Source organism: Jaculus jaculus, chromosome 9 (genome assembly GCF_020740685.1).
Source record: "Jaculus jaculus isolate mJacJac1 chromosome 9, mJacJac1.mat.Y.cur, whole genome shotgun sequence".
NCBI classification, from domain to species: Eukaryota; Metazoa; Chordata; class Mammalia; order Rodentia; family Dipodidae; genus Jaculus; species Jaculus jaculus.
This window is the reverse complement of record NC_059110.1, coordinates 86920399-86935308: the sequence shown is the minus strand read 5'-3', so window position 1 is coordinate 86935308 and position 14910 is coordinate 86920399. Positions and strand designations below refer to the sequence as shown.

Here is a 14910-nt window from a genome sequence, read left to right as displayed (position 1 = left end):
AACTCCATTGTATAAATGTACTATATCTTCATTATCCACTCATCAGTTGAGGGACATCTAGGCTGGTTCCATTTCCCAGCTATTGTGAATTGAGCAGAAATAAACCTGGTTGAGCATGTATTCCTAAGGTAATGAGATGAGTCCTTAGGATATATGCCAAGGAGTGCTATAGCTGGGTCATATGGTAGATCTATTTTTAGCTGTCTCAGGAACCTCCACACTGATTTCCACAATGGCTGGACCAGATTGCATTCCCACCACAGTGTAGAAGGGTTCCTCTTTTTCTGCATCCTTGCCAGCATTTATGATCATTTGTTTTCATGATGGTAGCCAATCTGACAGGAATGAGATGGAATCTCAACGGAGTTTTAATTGGCATTTCCCTGATGACTAGGGATGTAGAACATTTTTTTTAGATGCTTATATGCTATCCATATTTCTTTTGAGAACTATTTAGTTCCATAGGCCATTTTTTTTTAGTTTTGAAATTAAATTTGTTATAAAATGGTTATATATATATATATATAATTTGTTTTCTTAATACATTCTGAAAATATTTTAAAAGTAAATGGATTTAAAAATTACTTATTTTGTTATATTCTATATTTTCATTCTTTTTTTTTTTCTTTTCGAGGTAGGGTCTCCCTCTAGCCCAGGCTGACCTGGAATTCACTGTGTAGTCTCAGGGTGGCCTCAAACTCACGGCGATCCTCCTACCTCTGCCTCTCAAGTGCTGGGATTAAAGGCGTGCGCCACCATGCCTGACATAGCCCATTTTTTAATTGAGTTGTTTGATTTCTTATTATTTAGTTTTTTGAGTTCTTTGTATATCCTAGATATTAATCCTCTATCAAATGTATAGCTGGAAAAGACATTCTCCCATTCTGTAGGTTGCTTTATTCACAGTGTCCTTTGCCATACAAAACCTTTGTAATTTCATAAGGTCCCAGTGGTGGCGCACGCCTTTAATCCCAGCACTTGAGAGGCAGAGGTAGGAGGATCGCCGTGAGTTCGAGGTCACCCTGAGACTCCATAATGAATTCCAGGTCAGCCTGGGCTAGAGGGAGACCCTACCTTGAAAAACCAAAAAAAAAAAAAAAAAAAAAAGAAGTTCCAATGGTTAATGTGTGGTTTTATTGCCTGAGCAATTGGGATTATATTCAGAAAGTCTTTGCCAAGACCAATATATTGAAGGGTTTTCCCTACTTCTTCCTCTAGCAGTTTCAGAGTTTCAGGTCTGATATCAAGTTCTTTAATCCATTTGGACTTATTTCTTGTTTATGGAGAGAGAGAAGGTTCTATTTTCATCCTTCTACAGATACATATCGTTTCCCAGAACCATTTGCTGAAGAGGCTGACTTTTCTCCAATAAGATCTTTTGGCATTTTTGCTGAATATCAGGTGGCTATAGCTACCCAGACTTACATCTGGGTCCTCTATTCTGTTCCATTGGTCTACATGTCTGCTTTTGTGCCAGTACAATGCTGTTTTTGTTACTATGGTTCTGTAGTATAGTTTAAAATCAGGTATGGTGATACCACCAGCCTTATTTTTGTTGCTCAAAATTGTTTTAGATATTCGAGAATTTTTTTGTGCTTCCAGATGAATTTTTGGATTGTTTTTCTATTTCCATGAAGAATGTCATTGGAATTTTGATGGGGATTGCATTAAATGTGTAGACTGCTTTTGGTAAGATTGCCATTTTGACAATATTGATTCTTCTGATCCAAAAACAAAGGACATTTTTCCATTTCTAAGTGTCTTCTGCGATTTCTCGCTTGAGTGTTTTCAAGTTTGCATTGTAGAGATCCTTCACTTCCTTGGTTTGGTTTATTCCAAGGTACTTTAATTATTTATTCTTGATGCAATTGTGAATGGGAGTGATTCTCTGATTTCATCATCTCTGTGTTTGTTGTTAGCATATAGGAAGGCTACTGATTACTGTGTGCTTATTTTGTATCCTGCTACATGGCTATAGGTGCTTATCAGCTCGAACAGTTTGCTGGTAGAGTCTTTAGGTTCCTTTATGCATAGAATCATGTCATCTGCAAATAACTGAATCTTTTCCTTTCCAGTTTGTATCCCTTTTATGTGCGTCTCTTGCCTTATTGCTATGGCTAAGACTTCCAGTACTATATTAAATAAAAGTGAGGACAGTGTACACCCTTGTCTTGTTCCTGATTTTAGTGGAAATGATTCCAGATTTTCCCCATTTAGTAATATGTTGGCTGTAGGCTTGTCAGAAATAGCCTTTATTATGTTGAGATATGCTCGTTCTATTCCCAGCTTCCTGAAGGGATGTTGGATATGTCAAATGCTTTCTCTGCATCTAATGAGATGATCCTGTGATTTTTGTCCTTCAGTCTATTTATATAATGTATTACATTTATCAATTTGTGTATGTTGAACCATCCCTACATCTCTGGGATAAAGCCTACTTGGTCAGGGCGAATGGTCTTTCTGATATATTCTTGTATTCTGTTTGCCAATATTTTGTTGAGAATTGTTACTTCTATTTTCATGAAGGAGATTGGTCTGTAATTTTCTTTTTTTGTTCTATCTTTGCCTGGTTTTGGTATCAGGGTGATACTGGCTTCATAGAAGGAGTTTGGTAGGATTCCTTCTTTTACTATTTTATAGAAAAGTTTAAGAAGCAATGGTGTTAGTTCTTTCCTGAAGGTCTAGTAAAATTCCCCAGTGAATCCATCTGGGCCTGGACTTTTTTTAATTGGGAGATTTTTTTTTCCCACATTTTACCCACTAAGAAATCAAGCAACTCTAAAATGGAGCAAACATCTCAACACCAAATGCTTTTAACTCATGTACAAGCAAATACACATTTCTCCTCTATCCATCAGACCACCACTTGCCCCAGTCGTTGGCCTGCACCTCCCCACTGGCCTTCTTTGAAACTTGCTCTTTACTTTCTTCGTCAAAACTCTTACAAACGACTTCTCCAATTCCCCCACAACCACCAAATTCCTGTGCCTTTCAGTTCACATGGGCAGATTCCTTGGACAGAAAACAAGACAGACAGGTAGTTTCAATATAGGAAAAGCATTCAGAGATTCCTTGTTAAGCTTTTGTTTTGTTTTGTTTTGTTTTGTTTTTTTGTTTTGTTTTTTCGAGGTAGGGTCTCACTCTGGCTCAGGCTGACCTGGAATTCACTATGTAGTCTCAGGGTGGCCTTGAACTCTCTGAGATCCTCCTACCTCTGCCTCCCGAGTGCTGGGATTAAAGGCATGCTCCACCACGCCCAGCTCTCCTTGTTAAGCTTTTAAAACACAGTTGCACATCCTGAAGCTTAACTTCATCACATAATTAAAATAACTAGGATAAAATAAGGAACATCAACCCAGAGTTCATGCTTCCAAGCAATCTAGAATGCTTCTGGTGACCACAGGTTCACAGCTTGCAAGAGGTCATGTCCCGTGCTCTAACAGAACAAGCTTAGAGTCCCTCACACAGGATACTGCATGATCGGGCCTTGGGAACTACACCTAGAGAGAAAAAGGGAGGACCCTAGTATTATGGGGCATGACGGCTCTCTGAGAAGAGAGGTACACACTGCTCTTTTGTGCAAGGGTCCCAAGCTGTGCCTTCCTGGCAGGGAGCTCTGTGCTTTAACCAGGCTTCCACCCCTCCCTCAGGGCTTCCTCCAGTTTCTGCCCGTGGGCTGCATAGCGCCTCTTCAGGCTCTGCAGCTGTTCATCTTCTTCCTTGTCCAAGATGCGCAAGAAGTTCTGTAGTTCTGGAAGGCTGAAAGCTTTCCACTCTCCAATTTCATGTTCACGAAGAACAAAAGTAAGTTTGTCGGTTCTGGGCCCCGCTACCAAACGCAGGTAGAGTGGCTGAGAGCTTGCAGGCATACACTTGGTCTTCCCTGTGACAACGCTTACAAAGTGCAAACTTGGCTGGGCTCTCGGTCACAAGAAGCTTCTTGAGCAGGGCCTCGATTACTTCTCCCACAGTGTTGGTGCTGCTGATATGAACCTGTTCATACAGCCGTTGCTACTGGGTGCCAGCTTCCCAGGGCTGGTGGAGGTTTGCAGAGCTTCATCTGCACTTTAATGAAGCCAGTGTAAATCCCATTTGAATTCAAGGTCATCTTCAACTTGTCTGTTACAGCTAAATTATATTTATGAACCTTCTCTTTGATTTCTTCTTGGCTGAGGTAATTGTGAGTTTCCTTGTCTTTCTCCACATCTTGCTGGCGGGTGTCCTCCAGGCTGCTGTAGCCGCTGCTGCTCATGCTGCTGGTCCCGTGGCGCGCGGGCGGCTTCCCCCGGGCGCAGGCGGCCAGGCACGGGGGTCCGGAGCACGCCCGCCCCCCGCCGCGAACTCCCCAGGCGCCTTTGGGCCATCGAGATTTTTTTTTTTAATAACTGTTTGGATCTCCATACTTGTTATAGGTCTATTTAAGTGATTAATCTCATCTTGCTTTAATTTTAGGTAGGTCATATAAATCAAGGAAATCATCCATTTCTTTCACATTTTCATACTTAGTAGAATATATGCTTTTATAGTATGTCCCTATGATTTTTTGAATTTCTCTGACATCTGTTGTGATGATGCCTTTTTCATCTCTAATTTTATTAATTTTTGTCTCTTCTCTCTTTCTTTTGGTCACATTTGCTAAGTAAGGGTTTATCAATCTTGTGTATCCTTTCAAAGAACCAACTCTTTGTTTCATTGATTCTTTTTTTATTTATTTTTTATTTTTTGGTTTCTATTTCATTAATTTTTGCCATAATCTTTATTATTTCTTCCCATCTACTGATTTTTGATTTTCGGTTTGCCTTGTTCAAAGGCTTTAAGGTGAAGCTTTATGTCATTTTACTTTAGACCTTTCTAATTTCTTTTCCTTTTCTTTTTTTTTTTTTTTTTTTTTTGTTGTTTTTTTGAGGTAGGGTCTCACACTAGTCCAGGCTGACCTAGAATTCACTATGTAGTCTCAGGGTGGCCTTGAATTCATAGCGATCCTCCTACCTCTGCCTCCTGAGTGCTGAGATTAAAGACATGTTCCACCACACCCGACTTTCTCATTTCTTAACATGGGCACTTAACACTATAAATTTCCCTCTTAGGACTGCCTTCATGTGTCCCAAAGGTTTTAGTATGTTGTGTTCTCATTATCATTTAACTCTGAATTTTTTTTTATTTCCTTCTTGATTTCTTCATTGACCCATTCATCATTTAGTAGTGCAGTTTAGTTTCCATGATTTTATGTATGCTCTATAGCTTTTCTTGCTATTTATTTGTAGTTTGATTCCACTGTGGTCAGATAGTATGCAAGGAATGATTTCAATTTTCCCATATTTGTCAAGAATTGTTTTGTGTTCTAATATATGGTCTATTTTAGAGAACATTCCATGTGCTACTGAAAAGAATGTATATTCTGTAGCATTTGGATGAAATGTCCTGTATATATCTGTTAGGTCCATTTCTTCTATGACCTCATTTAATCCAGATGACTCTCTATTTTTTGCTTGATGACCTGTGAATTGATGAGAGTGGGGTGTTGAAGTGCCTCACTAACACTGTGTTTGGTATAATCTGTGACCTTAGTTCTAATAGTGTTTGCTTGATGCAGTTGGGAGCCCCTGTGTTAGGTGCATATATGTTTAGGATTGTAATGTCCTCTTGTTGGAGTGTGCCTTTAATCAATATAAAGTGACCTCTCTTATCTTTCCTAACTAATGTTGGACTGAAGTCTACCTTGTCGGATGTTAGGATACCAACCCATGCTTGTTTTCTAGGCCCATTTGCTTGAAACATTGTTTTCCAACCTTTTACCCTGAGATAGTATCCATCATTTGTAGAAAGTTGAGTTTCTTGGAGTCAACAAATTGAAGGATCCTGCTATTTAACCCAGTCTTCAAACCTGTGTCTTTTGTTTGTGGCATTGAGGCAGTTGACATTAAGAGATATTATTGAAAGGTGTGTATTTATATTTGCCATTTTTTGTAGTTCTTCCAGTTTTACCTTTGTTCTCTTGTATTAACTAGTATTTGAGTATGGTTTGTTTTTTCCAGGTTCCTTATATGTGTGCTTTTCTTTCTCTTTAGCATGGATGATTCTTTCAAGTATTTTCTGTAGAGCTGGTTTCATCTTCAAATATTCCTTTAGCCTGCTTTTGTCATGGAATGTCCTTATTTCTCTGGCTATTTGAATGGATAACTTTGCAGGATAAAGTAACATTGGTTGAAAGTTGTACCTTTAAGAACTTGGAATATATCACTCCAAGCCCTTCTGGCTTTTGAAATTTGTGTGGAGTAATCTGCTGTGATCCTGATGGGCTTGCCTTTGTATGTGACTTGATTTTTCTGTCTAACTGCTTTCAATATATTTTTCTTGGTTTGTATGCTTGGTAGTTTAATCATAATTTGGTGAGGTGAGGTTCTTTCCAGGTTTTTTCTGGTGTTCTAAAGGCTTCCTGTATCTGCACTGGCACCTCTTTCCCAATTTGGGGGAAGTTTCCTTCTGTGATTTTGTTGAGGACATCTACTATGCCTTTGGAGTGAAATTCTTCTCCCTCTACTATACCCTGAATTCTTATGTTTGATCTTTTCATAGTGTCCCAAATATCTTGAAATTCCCATTCATACTTTCCTATTAGTTTGATTTTCTCTTTGTTGGACTGTATTAGATCTGCCACCTGGTCTTCTAGTTTAGATATTCTGGCCTCTCCTTCATCCATTCTACTGGTGAGCTTTGCTACAGAGATTTTTTTATTTGATTGATTGTATTCTTCATTGCTAGTAATTTTGACTGGTTTTTCTTTATTATTTCTTTTTTTGTTTTTATTTTTATTTTTTAATTTTTATTAACATTTTCCATGATTATAAAATATATCCCATGGTAATTCCCTCCCTCCCCACCCCCACACTTTCCCATTTGAAATTCCATTCTCCATCATATTACCTCCCCATTACAATCATTGTAATTACATATATACAATATCAACCTATTAAGTATCCTCCTCCCTTCCTTTCTCTTCCCTTTATGTCTCCTTTTTAACTTACTGGCCTCTGCTACTAAGTATTTTCACTCTCACGCAGAAGCCCAATCATCTGTAGCTAGGTTCTTTATTATTTCTATTTCCTTATTTATGTCTTGTATTGACCTCTTTATTTCATTAAATTGGTTTCCTATATCTTCCTTGATTCCTTTGATTTCCTCTTTCATTCCTTTGACTTCTTCTTTGACGTCTTTGAGCATATTTATAATCATTCTTTTGAAATCTTTCTCAGGCATTTTCTCTAACTCATTCTCACTGAAGGTTATTTCTGATGAATTTATACTTTTGGTGGATTTATAGTCTTGATTTTTGGTGTTTCTTGTATTATAATGTACATTATTTCCGCATCTTGGATTAATTTAATGCTTGGATTTTCTAGTTAGCTGCAGTATTATTAGATGTATCAATCAATCTGATGTTATATATCTTTAGGGTAGGAGCTTAATGTGCTAGGTGTGGCTCTTACAACTCTCAGAGTATCTACAAAAGTGACCCAGATGTTGGGTTTTCCTGCTATGAGAGTATTCAAGTAGGCTAAGTGGGACAATATACAGGTAGATTCTAAAATTTAAATAAACAATGTATGCATTCAATGAAAAACAGCATAGAGTATTTATACAAGAGTAGGTATTATGACAACCAGATCCTCTAACAAAGTCTCAATCCCTTAGGGTGTGTGTTGCCCCACACCCTTAATCCTGTCAACTAGGAGGTTAATATTTCTGGTCTGTTGAGGGTACCAAGTCAGCTTGTGACCAAGTGAGACCATTCCCTAATGAACAACAGAAGAGGAAACAAAGCCACTATAAATTAGGAAGCAACAAATAACATGCCCAAAATATAGCTTATTTAAGAATGGCAAATCCGACCATCCATCAGATTTAACATACAATTTATCCTGATATGGAAGGTGCAATTAGCAGTTCCAGTTCAAGCCTATGTACCAGGCTTATTTTGGGGTTCTGACCTGGTGTAATCCCAGGCTGGCTGGGTCGCTGGATCATTGCTCTGGTCACTGGTGCTGGATGCTGTGAGCTCCCTTCCCCAGGTCTTCGGTGCTTGCTGGCACTTGTGCTAGCAGTGGGGGAGGGAAGGATGTAGATGGTGGTTCTAGTTCTCCCGCTGGTCCACGTGATCTTCTACCTTGTGATTTGGTCCTCCAATGGTCGCTGCAGTCCTCCCTTCACATTTCTTGAGTTTGCAAGGAGCTCCAGTGTGAGTGGAAAATCCCCTCACCTGGCTTTTCCTGCAGCTCAAACCCAGCTTGCAGTTGTGGACCTTCTGCCATTGCAGACCTGGTGCTGCTGCTTCTGGAGCCGCTTCTGCCCGCCTATGTGGGCTCTGGATGCTCTGGACCTCTCCTACTTCTCTGCTACAGTTGGTAATTTTTTATACCCCCTACTTTTTAGTAGAAGACTGTACTTTGCTGGGGTTTTTTTGTTTGTTTGTTTTGTTTTGTTTTTGGAGGTAGGGTCTCACTCTGGTCATGGCTGACCTAGAATTAACTATGTAGTCTCAGGGTGGCCTTCAACTCACGGCAGTCCTCCTGCCTCTGCCTCCCAAGTGCTGGGATTAAAGGCGCGTGCCACCAAGCCCAGCTTAATCTTAACCAGAAGTCCTAATTATTATTTTTTTTATTTTTTTTGTTTATTTTTATTTATTTGATAGTGACAGAGAGAGAAAGAGGCAGATAGGGAGAGAAGAGAGAGAATGGGCGCGCCAGGGCCTCCAGCCACTGCAAACGAACTCCAGACGCTGCGCCCCCTTGTGCATCTGGCTAACGTGGGACCTGGGGAATCGAGCCTCAAACCGGGATCATTAGGCTTCACAGGCAAGCGCTTAACCGCTAAGCCATCTCTCCAGCCCTAATTATTATTTTTTTAGTGTGAGAACGAGAATTGGCATACCAGGTCCTCCAGCCACTGCAATTGAACTCCAGACCTGTGCACCACCTAGTGCACATGTACGACCTTGTGTACTTGAGTCACCTTGTGTGTCTGGCTTAGGTGGGATCTGGAGAGTCAAACATGGGTCCTTAGCCTTTGCAGGCAAGTGCCAGAACCACTAAGCCATCTCTCCAGCCCCCAAATCTAGTCTAACTTGCATGGAGGTCCCTAAAAGATGAATGCAACTCCTCAGGTTGCTATGGCTGACAATGTGAAGCTGTGTCTCCATCGTTGCCCCTATGGCACCTTGTCTCACCAAGCGATGCACTGTGCGGCCTCAGGACTACAAAGTCACCGCCAGCAAGGAACACCTCACTGAATGTGCCTGCCTGACCTTAAACTTCCCAGTCTTCAGAACCACGAGCGAAGTAAACTGTATGAAGTATTCAGTCTGTGGAATCTGGTTTTAACAACAAAAACAGACTCAAACAGAGACACTGAGGAGCCATGAATGGTGGCACATGCCTATAAATCCCAGCACCCAGGAGGATAAAGCAGAAAGATTGCAAGTTCAAGACTGGCTTTGGCTACATAGTCAGACTATCTTATAAAACCAAAATACAGAGGCTTGGGGAAATGGCTTGGCGGTTAAGGCATTTGCCTGCAAAACTAAAGGACCCTGGTTCAATTCTCCAGGACCCATGTAAACCAGATGCACCGGGGGCACATGCATCTGGAGTTCATTTGCAGTGGCTGGAAGCCCTGGCACGCCCATTCTTGTTCTCCCACTCCCTTTCTCATAAATAAATAAATATATTTTTAAAAAACCAAACTACAAAAACAAGACAAAAAAGCAAAAAGGGGGTGGGTGGGGATGTGGCTCAGCAGTTAAAGGCACTTGCGTGCAAAGCCTGCCAGCTCAGGTGTGATTTCCCCAGTGACCACATAAAGCCAGATGCACAAAGTGGTGCGTGTGTCTGGAGTTTGTGGTGGAAGGAGACCCTTGTGTCCATTCTCTCTCTCAAATAACTAAATAAATTTAATTTTAAAATGTAAAAAAAAATGGGCTGGAAAGATTGTTCAATAGTTAAGATAATAGTTAAGTTAAGCACTTGCTTGCAAAGCCAGATGACCCAGTTTCAATTCTTCAGTACCCACATAAAACCAGATGCACAAAGGGGCATTTTCAGTGGCTGAAGGCCCTGATGTACCCATTCTCTCTGTCTGTTTTCTTCTCTCTATCTTTCTCTACTTGCAAATAAATAAATACATTTTTTAAAAAGACAAAATACAGATGCACAAGGTGGCACGTGCATCTGGAGTTCATTTGCAGTGGCTAGAGGTTCTGATGTTCCCATTCTCTTGCTCCATCTGCCTCCCTCTCTCTCTCTTTCAAAATAAATTAAAAAAAATTAAAGGCAAAAAAAAAAAAAATAGAGAGGGGAAGGCTGGGGATGTATCTCAAGGGTGAAGCATTTGCTTAGCATGCACCAGCCCCTCAATTGAATCCCCAGCACTCAGAAAACAAACAAGCAAAAAACACTCCCGTATGTTGTGGCAGGTTATAGGGGAAAGACTACTTTGAACAGCAAGTGACAAAGGTATTCTGATGTCATGCAAAGAGCTCAGTATTTGGAATTGAGTGATCCTGACACAAAATCACAACTCTGCCATCTACTAGCTATGAAACCTAGGGCAGTTAAATAGGGCTTTAGTTTTCCTGTCTGTAAATTGGAATGGGTGAGGATCTAACTAAATTCCAAAACATTGAAGAGATATGTCTAATAAGAAGCAGTAACTGTTATTATAAAGTGTATGTGGGGACTAAAGACATTGTCATGGAGAATTGCTACTCATTAATTAGTGCATGGATATATTTTTAAAAACTCTTTCTATATCACCATCTTCCTATATACCACCATCAGCTCGTTTGAGGTAGGAAAGTCCAGAGATGGTAAAAAATACTATCCTGCTAGTCATCAGGGAAATGCAGATTAAAACTACATTGCGATTCCATCTCACTCCTGTCAGATTGGCCACCATCATGAAAACAAATGATCATAAATGTTGGCGGGGATGTGGAAAAAAAGGAACCCTTCTGCACTGCTGGTGGGAATGCAATCTGGTCCAGCCGTTGTGGAAAACAGTGTGGAGGTTCCTAAAGCAGCTAGAGATTGATCTACCATATGACCCAGCTATAGCACTCCTAGGCATATATCCAAAGGACTCATCTCATTTCCTTAGAAGTACATGCTCAACCATGTTTATTGCTGCTCAATTTATAATAGCTGGGAAATGGAACCAGCCTAGATGTCCCTCAACAGATGAGTGGATAATGAAGATGTGGTACATTTATACAATGGAGTTCTACTCAGCGGTAAAGAAAAATGAAGTTATGAAATTTGCAGAAAAATGGATGGACCTGGAAAGTATTATACTAAGTCAGGTAACCCAGGCCCAGAAAGCCAAGCGCCACATGTTCTCTCTCATAGGGGGATCCTAGCTACAGATGACTGGGCTTCTGTGTGAGAATGAAAATACTTAGTAGCAGAGGCCAGTAAGTTGAAAAGGAGACATAAAGGGTGGAGAAAGGAAGGGAGGAGGATACTTAATAGGTTGATATTGTATATATGTAATTACAATGATTGTAATGGGGAGGTAATATGATTGAGAATGGAATTTCAAACGGGAAAGTGTGAGGGTGGGGAGGGAGGGAATTACCATGGGATATATTTTATAATCATGGAAAATGTTAATAAAAATTAAAAAAAAAATAAACAAACAAACAAAATACAATTTAAAAACTAAAAAAAAAAAAAAAATACTATCCTGGGGCAATGGTTTAGCAGTTGAGGCGCTTGCCTGCAAAGCCTAAGGACCCAGGTTCGATTCCCAGCTCCCTTGTAAACCAGTGCACATGTTTGCGTCTGGAGTTCGTTTGCAGTGGCTGGACGCCCTGGCATGCCCATTCACTCATTGTCTCATCCTCCCCACCAAATAGTTTAAAAATAATACTGTCCCTAGGGTGATGCATGCGCTTCCCGAGGTTTTCCAGTAGGAGGCGTGAGCTGGACTGGGGTGTGTGGAACGCAGTGCCACAGAGAAGCCTTGCTTGTGCCACACCAGCCCTGTATGTCACCAGTGGTTCTAAGCCTGAGCCCAGAACTGTCCTGCGGCATTCCTGAGGAAAATTAGGTCTCAGTGGCTTGTGTAAAGCAAGGCCATATTTTGCCAGAAGGGCACTGTTCTGGCCCTTGCCATCACTGGTGCCAGCCACCCTTTCCAGCAGGCTTTGGATTTGCCCCCACCTCTCAGCTGCAAGTGGCTGCCAGGGTTCTGGGCCCCAACCTCCCGGTGGAACTGAAGGAAATGGTGGAAAGAATGCTGAGTTGTAGTTGAAGGGTCAGGTCCCCACTTAATAGGGGCGAGACCTGGAACCACTCATTTTCCTTTTCTGAAGGCATGGTGGGCCTCTCTGCTCTGTCATTATGGCCACAAACTGCAGCTGTGTGGAGAGAGTTGAGGGAAATATGGAGAAGGAAGCGGAGAAGGAGGAGGAGGAGGCAGCGGCAGCCACAGGCAGGACACACCCTTGCAGGCTGAACACATAAAGTGAAATAAAGAACCTGGAATTCTAGTCCAGAAACTGCAGCCTTCAGACAGCTCTTCACTTCTCTGAGCCTTAGTTTGCACAGCATGAAATGAGAAAAGTGGCCTGACTGCATTCTAGACTCTTCTACAGATGCACTGTTCCAAAACTAGAACTCTCAGGACATCCCCTGCTTCCTTAAGGGCACCAGCGAGTGTTAACTGTGTGGAGATTGGGGCTAAAACCACAGAGGGAAGATGCTCCTCTGTAAGGGGATCACTTTGACATCTTTTTCAAAAAAACATTTTTGGGCTGGAGGAATGGCTTAGTAGTTAAGGCATTTGCCTGCAAAACCAAAGGAGCCAGGTTCGATTCTCCAGGACCCACATTAGCCAGACACACAAGGTGGCCATGCATCTGGAGTTCGTCTGCAGTGGCTGGAGGCCCTGGTGTGCCCATTCTCCCTCTCTCCCCCTTTTTCTCTCTGTCAAATAAATAAATAAAAATAAAATATTTTAAAAACATTTTTATTTATTTGCAAGGGGGGAGACAGAGAAAGAGAGAGACAGAAGGACTCCAGCCACTGCAAACGAACTCCAGACACATGTGCTACCTTGTGCATCTGGCTTATGTGGGATCTGGAGAATTGAACCTGGGTCCTTAGGCTTTGCAGCCATGCACCTTAAGCACTAAGCCATCACTCCAGCCCCTACTTTAATTAAAAAAAAAAAAAAACAGGGGTTGGAGTGATGGCTTAGTGCTTAAGGTGCATGCCTGAGAAGCCCAAGGACCCAGGTTCGATTCCCCAGTACCCACATAAGCCAGATGCACATGGTGGTGCATGCATCTGGAGTTAGTTTGCCATGGATAGAGGCCATGGTGGACTCATTCTCCCTCTCTCTGTCTCTAATAAATAAATAAACAAAAACAGGGAGGCTGTGAAGATCACTCAGTGGTTAAAGGCACTTGTTTGCAGTCCTGGCAGCATGAGGGTCAATCCCAAACCACCCAAGTAAGCTGGATGGAAAAATAAAAAGTGACACAAGGGTCTGGCATTTGCTTGCAGTGATACATGTACAGAAATAAATAATAAATAAATAAAGCATACTTTTAAATTTTATTTATTTATTTATTTAAGAGACAGAGAATGAGCACGCCAGGGCCTCCAGCCACTGCAAATGAACTCCAGACACATGCGCCACCTTGTGCATCTGGCTAACATGGGTTCTGGGGAATTGAACCTGGGTCCTTTGGCTTTGCAGGCAAACACCTTAACTGCTACGCCATCCCTCCAGGCCCCAAAATTTTTTTTTAAGTATGCTTGGGGCTGGAAGGATGGCTTAGCAGTTAAAGTGTTTGCCTGCAAAGCCAAAGGACCCAGGTTCAATTCCCCAGAACCCACTTAAGCCAGATGCACAAGAAGACACATGCATCTAGAGTCCCTGGTGTGCCTATTCTCTCTCTCTCTCTCTTTCCCTCTGCCTTGTTCTCAAATAAATAAATAAATAAATAAATAAATAAATAAATAAATAAAAATTCTGGTGGTGGTAATAATGGAAACCAGAAGCCATAGATTGTTACTAGAAAATTTTCAGTGCCAGAGATGGGATGCCTTCCAGTGAGTTGTGGCCAGGGAGGTCACTGACACCCCCAAAACATTACAGGCCATTGCTGAGGCACTTGGTTTCCCACAAGGAATAGATGGTACGACCCTATTGTTGAAGACTCCACATACTTGGGCTGCAAGGCCACTGAGAAATCCTGCTGCAGCTGAGCTGAAAACCTCCTCCATGTAGACCAACTGACAGAAAGCTGGGAAAACTACACTGCAAGCAATTCAAAGGGAGAGAGAGAAATCACCAGTGGAGACACTCAACAATGGACACTGCAACCCTTAAATGTGGCCAGCCAGGCCAAATGAGCCAACAGGTGTAATAGGCGCATCTGTTATGGGGGAAACCAACCACCCTCTAATTGGACTGGAGGCCCGCTCCATGGGAGGGAATACATCCCTGATACTAAAAACCTAAAACAAGGATAGTCATGAGCCCTAGGGGTGTAACATCTGCTGCTGTCTGGCTAAATGTATATACTATGCTCAATAAACTGCCCAGTAAGCACTTCTATTAATGTTCATACCCATGTATTAATGGTACTCTCACTTTGGGTTAGAGAACCTTCTCTTTTCAGATGGCATTGACCTTGGGATGACTCAGAAGGCATCACGGTGCTGAGAAGAAGTGACAGAGGAGTGCTCAGCCCTAAAATACACATCTTCCAAGGCTCAGGGTCCATTGCGGAAGAGGTGGCGGAAAGAATTTAAGAGCCAAAGGAAGGGTAGGACTCCTTACAACGTGCTCCTCCAGACACAAAATGGCCTGGATATCCATGACCTCACAGTGCCTGACACTACC

General features: G+C 41.6%; 1 pseudogene; it reads right to left on the bottom strand.

Moving 5' to 3' along the window:
• Positions 1-3589: 3589 nt before the first annotated feature.
• LOC123463537 lies at positions 3590-4252 on the bottom strand (annotated as a pseudogene).
• Between the last annotated feature and the right edge of the window lie 10658 nt (positions 4253-14910).